The sequence below is a fragment of the Temnothorax nylanderi genome, unplaced genomic scaffold, assembly GCF_030848795.1.
Source record: "Temnothorax nylanderi isolate EJ_2023f unplaced genomic scaffold, tnyl_v1.0 TNYL_tig0066_pilon, whole genome shotgun sequence".
Classification (NCBI taxonomy): domain Eukaryota; kingdom Metazoa; phylum Arthropoda; class Insecta; order Hymenoptera; family Formicidae; genus Temnothorax; species Temnothorax nylanderi.
The window spans coordinates 966,525-979,577 of NW_027249128.1; the positions used below are offsets into that span (position 1 = coordinate 966,525).

The following is a 13,053-nucleotide window of genomic DNA, read 5'->3' on the forward strand; positions in this document are numbered from 1 at the left end:
CGATAGCCGTTTTGCCTTTCACTACAAAGGTGCAGGGTTTCGCGCATTCTTAAATTTCTTCTGAAAACGGAAACGGATTGGTCGATGACGGCTGGATATCAGTATACAAATCGCAATGGTCAATTTTACAATACAAAGGAAGTATTCTTGTACTACAATTTTGCGCACGAGCTCCGAAATTCCTTTTGGTGGACATTAAATTTCACATTCCTTTTTCTTATCTCCAATAATGATAAAAATATATTTGATTTAGCTCGTGTGTATTAATTCTAATATTATCTAGGAAAGAAAAAAATGCTATTCTCTGCAATGAACCGAGATATAATTTTAACATTAAATACATTAAATAACATTAAATACATACGCTATCTACGCATTCTATTTTCTTATTGATATGCACAATTCAAAAATATTAATAAGTCTTTATGATTTTCGTATCAATAAGTTTAATAATGCATGTTATGGTTTTCAGTCCAGTTTTAAATTTTAAGATACATTTTAAAAATTAAATTATTATATTAAGAAAATGTAAATATTATCTGTTGCATTCATGTTTATTTAATTTTTAAGAATTTTCGCAATAACTATAATTTTTATAGAATTTTATGGAATTTTTATGTAATAGATTTTCTCACATTTACAAGTCGTTTACAAATCCTTTACAAGTCCTGTCTTAATTTCAATAAACCCAAAAGTCAGAACAGAATCAATCCGAAGGGAAATGCATCTATGTACCGACCTCGATTCGAACTTGTTGCATTAAACAAGCCTCACTGCACTGTCCATGGATGCATCGAAAATAGCAATCAACCACATCAAAGACGAAACTTCGCACGTGTAATCCGAATTCCACATAGCGGGACTTGAATTTCGTGGGGTTGACCTCGCAATTGCTAGGGCTCAAAACACATCTACGAACATTCACACGCGCGTGGATGATATAGGACAAAATTTCAGAGGAACGCATTGTGGTACGTTGAAAACGTACTGACCTATTTCCGATAAAGAATCGCGATCAAAAGAAACTGAAAGCGTCTATTGATGCACATCAATTTACAACAAATTGTAGTAACATAAATTGTAATTGAGATATTTCTCTTGTATCTCCTGGACGGTGTAAATCATATTTCTTCCGAGATATATTTACGGCTAATTGTGTCATGGCAATTATGAATTTCTAGAATCGGGTGTCACAGTAAAATACAAATGTAAGAAATAACATTATGTAAAATGAAACGAGAGATTAACGAATATAATAAATTAAATGAAAATTTACGACGCAACGACGATCTGTATAGTTTTGATGAAATAACGTAATATTGAATTAATGATAAATCCTTTCTGAACTGAATAATCTCTAAATTAATTTAACCGAGTAGTAAACACAAATATGATTCATACATTTGACTAAGAATATAATCATCAAATATTGGATCGGCAATATAATCGTTAATAAAATAAACTTGCATAACTTTCTATCCCTGTTAATCTACTTGCATTATTCACAAATTTTCCGTTTTCTTTTTATGGATCTCAATCGACACTGTATGCATTTAAAAAGCTCTATAATAATACCAAAACAGAATTGTTAACGTCGAATTTATTAGATAGAACGACGCGGTCGATAATTACCATGCCCGATACGTTTCTATGTCTAAACAACAGAAGGCCGTATCCTTTGGAACATGCCGTTAATCATGCGATCCGCCCTGAAGTTTGCTTAGACTCTGGCTCCCGATTAAGTAAAGAGGTTACGAGAATATATAGGCGAATCCTGACACGTGATCGTTAAGGTTTCAAACGGCACGTAGAAGATGGTTTCGACGTTGAAACCACGGTAATTATCCAATCCCGTAGAACATACACGAGCTGATACAATCTCGCAAATCTTGCATATATGTAATATCTATTGTCGATATGAGAATAGCGCCGGCTCTTATAAATCACGTGACATACTCATCTCGTGCCATACACGGAATATAATGTTTTGTGCTTTATTTATAAATATTTCTGGAGTGACATGTGTGACGCGGCTTTTAGCAGCTGCACTTAATGTTATTGATGAAAGGAATATCGGTGAAAAACAAGAACGAATCGATAAATGGAAACGACATGATTGGAAAATCCGCTGCTAAATATTTAGAAAATATGCGCATGGCACTCAATATAGCGACAAGATAAACATTTCGGAAACGTTTGGAAAATCGATGTACAGCACGGTCATGCGTATTTTTATACAATAAACGAGATGTCCAGATTGCTTAAAAAATATAACTAGTACCACACTTGACAGATACAATACGGATACAGAACAAAAGTTTATTCATGGATAAATTATTTCTATCTTCGCTTCAGAGCCCCACATTCACTTACTTTATTGCTCTATTTATCGGTTTGAAAATAGATTGTAGTATTTAATCAATCGAAAATATAAAGGTTCGGAGAATTATTCAGGTAAATATGTATAAATGCGTAGAGTGCAAGTGATATATACAAAATGAGTCATTAATGGATTATCAATCCAAATGCGCTCTTCTGTAAATAAATATTAACGAAATCATAAATGAGATAAATCTCGAAATCAGTCTTGTCATATACAGCGCTAGCAGTGATTAAAAACAATTTCAAAAATTACGCCTTCAGTGTAATATATGCTATTCTTTTAATGCTAATAAAATTTTTAATGCCAGCCGGGATATTTTTTCATGCATTATCCTACGTTTATTCCAAACGAGAGAGCTCTTTTAATGATATCATTAATTGATGTAGTAATAAACGTTGTACTCTCCTGATAAAATCCAAAATAAATCATTCATTAATCGCGTTCGCTCGCTAGCCAGAAGCTGCCGCTTCGATATGGTAATTAAGAGTTGCCCCCAGGCGCGATTTAATTCGCCGAAACTCGGCTGATCGATTCGCATCAAGCGGAGACCGGAATTTACCGGCACTTAAACTACCTTTTTTTTTAATTTTCGGCAGTTACGCGCGGTGCTCGTTAAAGTGTTGGAAATTCCCGATAATGGTACCGCGAACGATCGAGTCAACCGCCACCACCAGAGGCACGAACCGTGAAAAATTTTCAGCAGAAGGCCATTGGCGCTATTTGATCTTCTTTTTAAATAATCCGAATAATTTGATCGGAAAATTAATGAATCGCTTGCGCGATGATATTACAAAACTTGTTTCATAAAGTCTTTCCCTGTGTGTTTTGCGTAAAGAGAGGTCTCGCGGAATAACATCTCCTTTCCCTGCGGCCGGCGTGGCTTAACGCCGCGATAACACTCGTGATTTTATCACTTAATTTCCGCGCGGAAGAAATACCTCTATTCGCGCGCTCGCGGATCGACCGTAACGTGAAATCACGACCGTAATATGGCACAGCGCCGTCGCTGAAATTGCCGAGACATAAACACGCGGGGCGACACGTAAATCAATAAAGCGTAAACGTCTGCCAAAGAATCGTAAAAATGCTCCCCGCCGATCCAGCATCCGTCGGCGACGGGATCTAGGATTTTCAATCTTACCGGATCGATAATCGGAGTACTCTCGAGAACGACGAGAGACCCGTCAAGGGATGTAGGAAACGCGCCCCGTCATTTTCGCGCATCATCCACTGAAAATACGGGGGATTCTTTCCCGTACCTGAAAAATGGAAATGGACTACCGATGTTGGATAACAGGCAGCGCGGCTGACTATCCCCGCGAAGTAAAACAAAGTTGTGCGAACGTTATTGAAATCTCCAGCGAACGAACAATTCAGCCCGAATGCGCGCTAGCCTTCGACGTCCATTATCCGCCCGCCTTTTCGCTGCGAAGAGAAGTATTTTCTTCTAGATATAGGAGATCGAGTTATGAGAAAATACATATTTGCAATAGCTATATACCGCGATGGTCAAACTTCTTAAATTAACATTATTAAATTAAATTAAAATGCGTTAAATTGAGATAATAAAAAAATTTATTTTAAAACTAGATTTCAATGATATATTTTATAAGTCTTTTCTTTCAAATATCGCAAGTTTTCAAGTCATTAATTTAAAAAACTGTTCGTATAACATTTCTTTTCTCTATAACATTATTTCACAATAAATTATTTAATTACTACTGTTCTTGTTTGACTTTAATCGTTTGTCTCGAATGATAAAGCCATTTGAAACGTAAGGATTACAAAAACACAGCAATGCAAGATATTAAATCCGCGGAGAAAAAGAATTGCTTGTCGATACGAAGACCAATTTCTCCGATGATAAGAGCGTTTATCTTGATCCTTAGTTCGGCGCGTCTTTTATCGCGACACAAATCTTGCGGTTAATATCGCTTCTACTCTCGACCCTCGCGAGTTATGAGTTTTCCTCACTCATCTCGCCAAACAACCTAAGAAAAGACGACGCTGGTACTTTTACCTAAGTATTAACCGCGAAACGGAGGGGAAAAATGGTAACGCATAGCGAGATAGAATGGCAGTGTATTCCCGCAATCTCATTCAAGTTTCAGAGAATTTTTGGTGACATGAGACGAGTGAGAGTACAAATACACTCGCGACACACGCTCAACAGGAATTGCTCGGAGAGCGAAACAACAGCGCCGATATAAATCAAATTTCTTCCAGGAATATATTGCGACTTCTGAGCGATCTTCCTGCGCGCGGCATGAAATAAGTTGCTCCTAATTCGCTTGCATAGGAAAACAGTCAAAGAATCGTGAGGCCTATTCGAATACAGACTCTTTTTTACTTCTTATTTATAAAAAGAATCTCTTTAAAAACATTTTATTAGCTTGAGGCAGCTATTACAGGAATAGAAAGCCATATTTCAAATTATTGTCGATTACTTCTATTATAATTTGAAAAATTACGGACATAACTTATGATTATATCTCGGTCAATTTGATAAATTTGATGAAAATGAAATATCTTAAAATTTATCACGATTTATGGAATATGTTCATTAACTTTATTTCTTTTATATAAAATCATAAAGCAAGCAAAATTTTAATTACATGATAAAAATATTGAAATACAACTGATAATTTGAAACAGATTGAAAATCACTACTAACGAAATATGATAGGGGAAAAGAAGTGAAGAAATCTCATATAATGGAAAGAAATGAAGAGATCACACAAGACATCAACGTTGAGGATCGGATGGTCGTGTCAAATTGGCAACGCCCGGAGCGTTTAATGCGTCGATGAATTCACCAAAATCCATACTAATAACGATAATCGAAATTTAGCTACGAAGCGCGGGCTCATCCGTGACGGCCAATTCGCACAAAGACGAAACGGGTGAAAAAAGGCCCAGCACGACATCAGCGGATCGTTACGACAGGGTCGATCGGTATCTCACGGTGAAGGCGTGAAGATTGGCTGATCTTGAGAGCGGCGAAACAAATGGGCGAGAAAAGCAAAGAGACGAAAGTGATGGCAGCGAAATCACGGCGTTACCACACCAAGAGAGGTGTGTCGGATCCTCGTGAATTCTAATCATCGAGGGTGGTATTTTCAGCACGATACGACGGTTTATTTACCCGACAAATTTACGGAACGAATTAAACACGAGGTACACGACTTCTAATTATAATCGGTTAACCCGCACTATAGTTTAATCGAATCTTTGAACAAGAAAATAGCGGGATTAGTTTTAAGCTGTGTAATTGGTTCGGTATTGTAAATTTGCTTAGACAGTAAATATAGAATAATAAATATAGAATAGTACATTTCTCTCGCTGATAAGTAAGGTATTGATTCTGCAACGATTATATAAAAATAAAAAATGCGAAATGGATAATGATATTACGATAAAAACAGTATTTCCGAAATATTATTTTAATTTGATCAAATTTAATTTCTCAAAAGTTTAGCCGTTTAAATAATAATAAAGAGGAATTAAATCATGTAATAAGAGAAGAGCTAAATATGTATAATATAAAAATACTTGACAACTAATTTTCGAGAAAATAAACTTATTCTTATAAGAATATTAAAGATATTTTTGTTCTGCAAAATATAAAAATTATCGTACTCCAAAATGTGACCAGTACAACGATTATAAAACACTTGCAGCGGAAAAAATACATATTACAAATTAGTAGATAATAATTATAAAAGAGCGAATAATGTAAATTTGTGATAGTAAATGTCACGTAAAAGAGCGAGGGCGTTTCTCATTCTTCTGACGATGGCGACGACATTTTAATTTCATGGGACGTTAAATACATTTTCGAAGACGAAAGATAGAGAAAGCAAAAATGAAGAAAGTCCACAATGAAGAGGAAGAAGAAAGAGAGATAGAGCGAGAAGAGATAGAGTGACTGTTCTACGAGTCTCGAGAATACGTGTTCTCTGAGCTTAATATAAAGTCCATGGCTAATCCAAAAAATTCGCAGTTTAAATTTTACATAAAAGACTCAACCAGCTTTTCCAGCAAGAATTTTTCATTATCCACATTTTCGCGTAGACCGAATCTCGTTTTAACTTTGATCGTCTTACTATTATGCATAAGGAATCCGGAGTTAACGTTAATTCGTGATAATAATTATTGTTGATAAATGAATTTTGCAAGAGTATATGATAAATCGAAGAAAGAAAGCATTGTTACGTCTTTTAGACTAAAATCAAGTGGGATCAAATATAAATCGAAGTACTCGACGTCATTTCGCGATATCCCAATCAAACTTGGAGCTTCTGTATGAATTATTCATACTACGATCTAACTGAAATATCGGAAATACGTCATTGTGAAATCCGCCTGACTGGACATTGCACGGAGTAAATCTTGAAAAGGTACTCCTACATTTCAAGCATTCCATATTCAGTTATTTATATTAAACGATTAAAAACGGTCTTTCTTTTATTGAAAGTTTAACTGTGGAATTTCGCGTGTGTCGTTATAAGTCTTATATATGGGAAATCGATAATTCTAATGAAACAGACAATTTTTCCACTAAACTTTTAATAAAAGAAGTAAATTTTATAATTGTCTGGTTGTATAACGGAAAATAGATATCAAATGTTTAATTAAGAGCCTCGTCTGAGAATCCCGAACAAATATTATAAAACTTTTATACCGCATGTCGCGTAAAGTTTTACAAGCAATCTATATTAATCATAAACCACGAATCTCTAAAGAAGAGACGAGTTGCGTCTCTGCACTCGCATTCACGAAAATGTAAGTCGCTTTTGCACGTGCCATGTGTAAATTTGCTCAGACACGGTTAAACGCACGTAGACCGCGTGGGTGCCGATAATGCCCTTCTATAAAACACAAGCGTATCGAAAAAGGTATAAAATGTGAAAAGAGGGGGAAAAAAAAGCCCCCAAGAGCGCTCGCATAAATCGAGTTACCACGCGCTTTATTTCCTTTTGTGACTTGCGGCAAGTTGAAATTATCGTTATTTGCAGCTCGCGGCCATGAATTTAGAAGCAGCCTATATATGCCTGTACGTATGCGCGCGACGATAATTCGTCGTTATTCGCAATCGGGAATAACGTTGAGATTGCTAAAATAATCTATTTCTTTTTCATTAAAAAAAAGAAATTAAATTCCGCTTAATACTGTGCGTTATTTATATCATTAAGTTCTAAATATTTTACTAGAAAGGGGAAAATTTCTCGTACTTCTTTCTACGTCCAAACTATAATATTTTTTATCAAAAACTTCAAACACTTTTGCCCTCGTATATCTTTCTAGGTCTTTCTAGGTCAGTATTTTCTTTCCAAACGGAAAGTCTTATTTAAATACTTGATTTCTGGTATAAAAATTTAGAAATATAAAGTCAATATAGAATCCCTCGGGACCGATTTAATCAATACGTCCAATCGCTTTATGCACGTGTACCAGTACGAGGCGAAACAGGTGCGCCGATTTTTCAGTTTGCTTTACTATTTAGCATCGCGCAAGTGTAAGTTCCACGCTCGTATTATATACCGTGGAATTTATATTTCGTCAAGCCCAACTCTTTTACAGCCCCTTGTCATCTCATATAATACTCTCTTTCGGGAGATTTTACAGCTCTCTACTTCCCTACTGTTTTCTACGTGTACAATTTATCCTGCGCGTACATCCGTTCTCTGTACCTAGCACGTGAAATTAAAAGATTTTTACTGAGATCTCATGTCTCGTGTGAAATGCGTATTTAGGTGTGAAATTGGAAAATACTAATATGCATGATAAATGGCTTTAATCTACGAATTATCTTTAATTCATATTTTATCCTAATGAGTTATAATAATTCGCCCCTTGTTGGAGATATTAAGAATAAATCATACATTCTGTCAGAATTAAGAGACACTGACATTCTTTGAAAATTAGAATAAACTTTCACTAATAAACTATGTATTAATAATTATAACAATCAAGTTGTAGACTGACACTTTTCATAAAAATTAAATTTTAGATTACTAACCTAGACAGTACGAATGTTTAAAAGATATCGTAAAGACGTCTTTAAAATATCTTTTAGACACGTACGTCTGGGAAGAATATTGGATATTTAATTTAAAGATCATAAAAAGTAATGATTCGTCCAAATTTTCTTCATATACTCAAGATTAAAATTTATTTGAAATTAACTCCAAATTTCGCCATGAATAATATCATCTGTATTGTCTACCAATTCTGAAGCATCGTGTAAATAAAATCTTTTGTCATAGATATAATACTATCTCCGAAGACAGATTAACATATTGTACGACTAATACCCTTGTACTTGAGCCTTAACCTCTACTCGATACAGTGAAATACTCGCTGCAAATACAGCGATATTTTATCCCTCTATATCATCGAATATTTTGGGCTTGCCTGTGATCGAGGTCAAGTGCTCTTTCCTTCGAGTGCTCCGCTCTCGAAGATACGTTTATTCGATACCGATTCCGAGAAATTTCAGGAAAATGCCGATATTTAAGCGAAAATCAACGAGCTCTGACGAGGAAGGAGTATCAAAAAAATCGAGAATTATGCATGATATCTATCATACATGCGGCAATCTTTTACAAAGCTCAATTTAAATAAGTTCTATCTCTTAAAGATGCCGACATTCATAAAGCATCGATTAATATGTGTAATATTTCGTGGAAACAAATTAATCACCCTACAATGACATGATAAGTCAATCGACTCGATGCATATATATAGCTTTCGATACTATTACAGGTTTTGATACAAATACCATGTGCAATAGATGCGTTTATTTACGTATTTGCTCATCTGTGGTGTGATATGTACTGTATCTGATGTATATGAAATTATCCCGGAAATTGTAGTATGAACTGATACCAAACGTATGAAATACAGAGTTACTATGTAGAAGATCAGATAAATCTAATTTGATCAAAATCGAGATATATACGTTTTCAATTACATATTGTGCTGTGTGTGGCATCGTATTTCCTCTATCATTGTAAGGTGCTTATTCATGTTTGCATACTATTCAAAGAAATTGCAAATTTTCGAATCAACACGAAGCGCAAAATATAGGATAATTCATGCAAGATATTTATTAATATATGCGATATTTCATTGTGAACGATCATCGATCCAGCATTCCTTATTATATGTATGTAGAAAATTTGTCTACATTACAATGAAATTGATTGAATTACCAATAAATATGATATAAATATAATAATGGATAATAAAAAAATAATAAAAATATAATAATGGATAAATAAAATAATGTTGGCACAATATAAGTACAATTAATAATAAATAGAAATAGAAATTAACACATTTTTCGTTACATGAATTAGTAGATAATTAGAAAAATATGTAATCATGAAATATTTTTTACACTTTTTCTGCATATGCCTATATAATATATGCATATTGCATATTACTTTTCTCTTGTATCAATTTTTATATTTAACTCTGGATATACGTAGGCCGGACGCAGACCATAAATTTTATTTAAAAAATATTTTTTGAGAAAAAAAAGGAAAAAATAAAAGAACATCTTTATTAAATTTCAAAACTATTTCTCTTTTGCCAAAATTATTCTATCATTTTTCTATAATTTTTTTATCGAGCATACTCTATAAGCTGTAAAATATTTTCTATCATTTTTTCATTTCTGTATACGACAATTTATACTTAAATATAAATTCCAAACAATTTGTGATCTCATAATTGCTATTCTTTTCATAATAAAATACGAAAACGTATCAATAAATAATCAAATGTGCCAAACCAGTTAATGATACGTCGATGGCGATAAACCCATTCTATGTATGAGCTTTGTGCATGTGCATTCTTGTATGCACAATGGATCGATGGACATTATACATAGTCCAGAGTTAAACATTGCGCTAATCTGTCCTATCCCATCCATTTCAAGGCAATGGATCTGCGAAATGTGATATCTATCTGCAGTAGGTATTCACGGAACCCAATACCTCGGATTAAAATAAAAAATTTAACGTTTCTCATCGATACGACGCGAATGATGATTGCAGCTATATAATTACGTTGATTTGTAAAATACAAATATAAAACCTAAATTATTCTAGCGTTCAGAATTATTAATATTCGACAAGATAATTATATCTATACATCAATTTCTTTGTCCGTCTTTTAAATAAATTTTTTAGGTGCAAAAGAGTTTTATAAGAGTCTAAATAAAAGCCTTTTTTTCTAATTCTTATCTATGACTCGCCAAATAAACAGAAATGCACGATTATTTTAGTAAGTAATAAATAATATATAAGTAATAAAATACTCTTACTCGGTTGCTTTGCCGTCGCCCGATGCTTCCCAAGCCTGCTCTTTCTCACAGATTTCTCCGTTGCGCTCACACGTCACTCGCGAAAACACGACATTAATTACGATCGCGCGCGCACTAATCACCAAAATGTGACGATCTCGCGGCACTTTGCGCGGCACTTCCGACGTTAACCACGATGCGGAATCCCGCGAAATACATGAAATATTATTAATGAACATATAACACGTTGTTACTTGAATTATTCGATCTAGCGCAATTCGCATATTGCTACGCGTTCTCAGTAAATGGTAATAATATTCGAAATAATAACGGACGAAAATTACATTTAAATCAAACAATAGGTACCAAGTGCGACGCGGAATCCACAAGCATCGTATGTCAGTTAAAGAAGTTATTATTTCTTGTTAAATGTCGCGAAAAAAGAATTTGCAATTCCCATCTTCTATCGTATTTAATCGCTACATTTCAATTAAATACTTGTCGCCTCGATACATTTACGATAGAAGTTCGAGAAGTTTATTAATCTCGCGGGTTGATATAAACGTTAATTGTTCACAAATATGAACCGCGTTTTCTACTAGTTGTCACGATCGCGTTCGGAGCGATGATAATGCGACGGTATACAGCCCGCGCCGGGTCCTACGCACACAAGACTCACCGCGCGAACGATAATAAAGCGACTTTATGTAAACAACAGCGCGCTGTATGCCGCTAAAAACAAGCGCCGAAACTGCGGTTACCAATTTGTCACTGTTATGAAATATTTAACACGTTGTACAATACAAACGTATAACGAGTACTTACTCTATTCTTGTATCTGAAACTAATTAAACGATGGATATCGCGATTTTCTGTTGAATCGTATTACGCTAATCGTCATATCACACTCTCAATACGAAAACGATAGAATAAATTATATTTAAACTCGGCGAAAATTTCGATGCGCGATATGGGATACAGGTGAATCCACAAAATTACGCAGAATAACCCGCTCTAATAATTGAAACACAATTTCAATATGATTCGCTAGTTTAATATTTAATTTTTTCAACGATACTTAGAATAGATCACGCGTCGAACTTTTCGCCAATTTAAATGTAGCTTGTCCATTACCATTTCCGGATCGAAAGTGCGTAACGAATCGCCGACTCGAAGGATTCAAGTAACGGAATCATCGGATTCTTCTTTACGTTTATTAATAAGATTTCATGTATTTCACATAAAGGTGTCTTTTTGTTGACGCTCGACGTTGACGCTCGACGCTCATTTTCAGCAAGCAAAAATCTTCAGAAATAATATCTTTTTTTTATATGTGTATCCATAAAATATTATTACTTGAAGATATTACTTGAAAATAATTAATATTTTACGTATTTCGAAATCTATGTTTGATTGTACTGGGACGATTAACGACGATTCAGCGACGACGCTGAATATTAAACAAATTCAACTTCATTTCTTTGACGCTATAGCGTCAAAGCGAAACCACCACGTTCACCTTGTTGACGCTCATTTTCAGCGTCTCATGAATTGGCACCTTATAATAGAGAACGATTCTTTGCCGCTAGCACTTACAGCGATCGTGTTTTGAAAAGTAATGCGACGGCACACGGAGCGGGTCGTAGCGCTACGTGCTACCTGCTCGAGTCTCGCCGCGCAAATGATAACACGGCGATAGCGCGGCGACATTGAATACACACAAATAATGACGCGCGTTGCATGCGCGTCAAACAAACCCCAAGACCGTTGCCGTCTAAGGATAATTAAACGGGAGACAATTAAACGCGCTGCCGCCGCAAGCTCGCTGTGTTACCGTTCACGTGCCAACACTTGAGGGAACAGATATAACGCGAAACGTTGTAACGTCGCAATACTTATCGAAATATGATTGCAACAAATATCAACAGTATATATATAATATATATTATTAATATAGAAAACTTGAATTACGTTAATTCTTTTTTAATATAAATTTGAATGGTTAATTAATTACTTCGCTTAAATAGTTCATATACTTAAACAAAAATGTTAAATTTATATCTATTTTTTAAGAATAAAATTCACCTTTGAAAAAGTACGTAAATTAATATAATATTATCTATCACTTTTTCTTACTCAAATTTTTACATTAGGAGGATGAAATAATACAATTTTAATAAATTTGAGATTTCGTTATTATAATAAATCTAGAAAATAAGATTAAATCGTCACAAAAAAGTGTAATGTCTTAATCTCACATTTTTCATTGTGATTTATTTAAACTTAAATTCTAAATGGATTTTGGCATTATTTTGCATTTTTAGCAAGCGCTTGTCACATCGGAGAATATCGTTCA

General features: G+C 34.5%; 1 protein-coding gene and 1 long non-coding RNA gene across 4 annotated transcripts in view; one reads left to right on the top strand and one right to left on the bottom strand.

The window, feature by feature from the left end:
• The window catches only part of Mp (collagen XV/XVIII-type protein multiplexin), a 480,457-nt gene that overhangs the window by 444,542 nt on the left and 22,862 nt on the right, over window positions 1–13,053 (top strand). The window lies entirely within an intron of this gene.
• LOC139773703 (uncharacterized) overlaps window positions 1–13,053 on the bottom strand; it is a 266,478-nt gene that overhangs the window by 236,605 nt on the left and 16,820 nt on the right. The window lies entirely within an intron of this gene.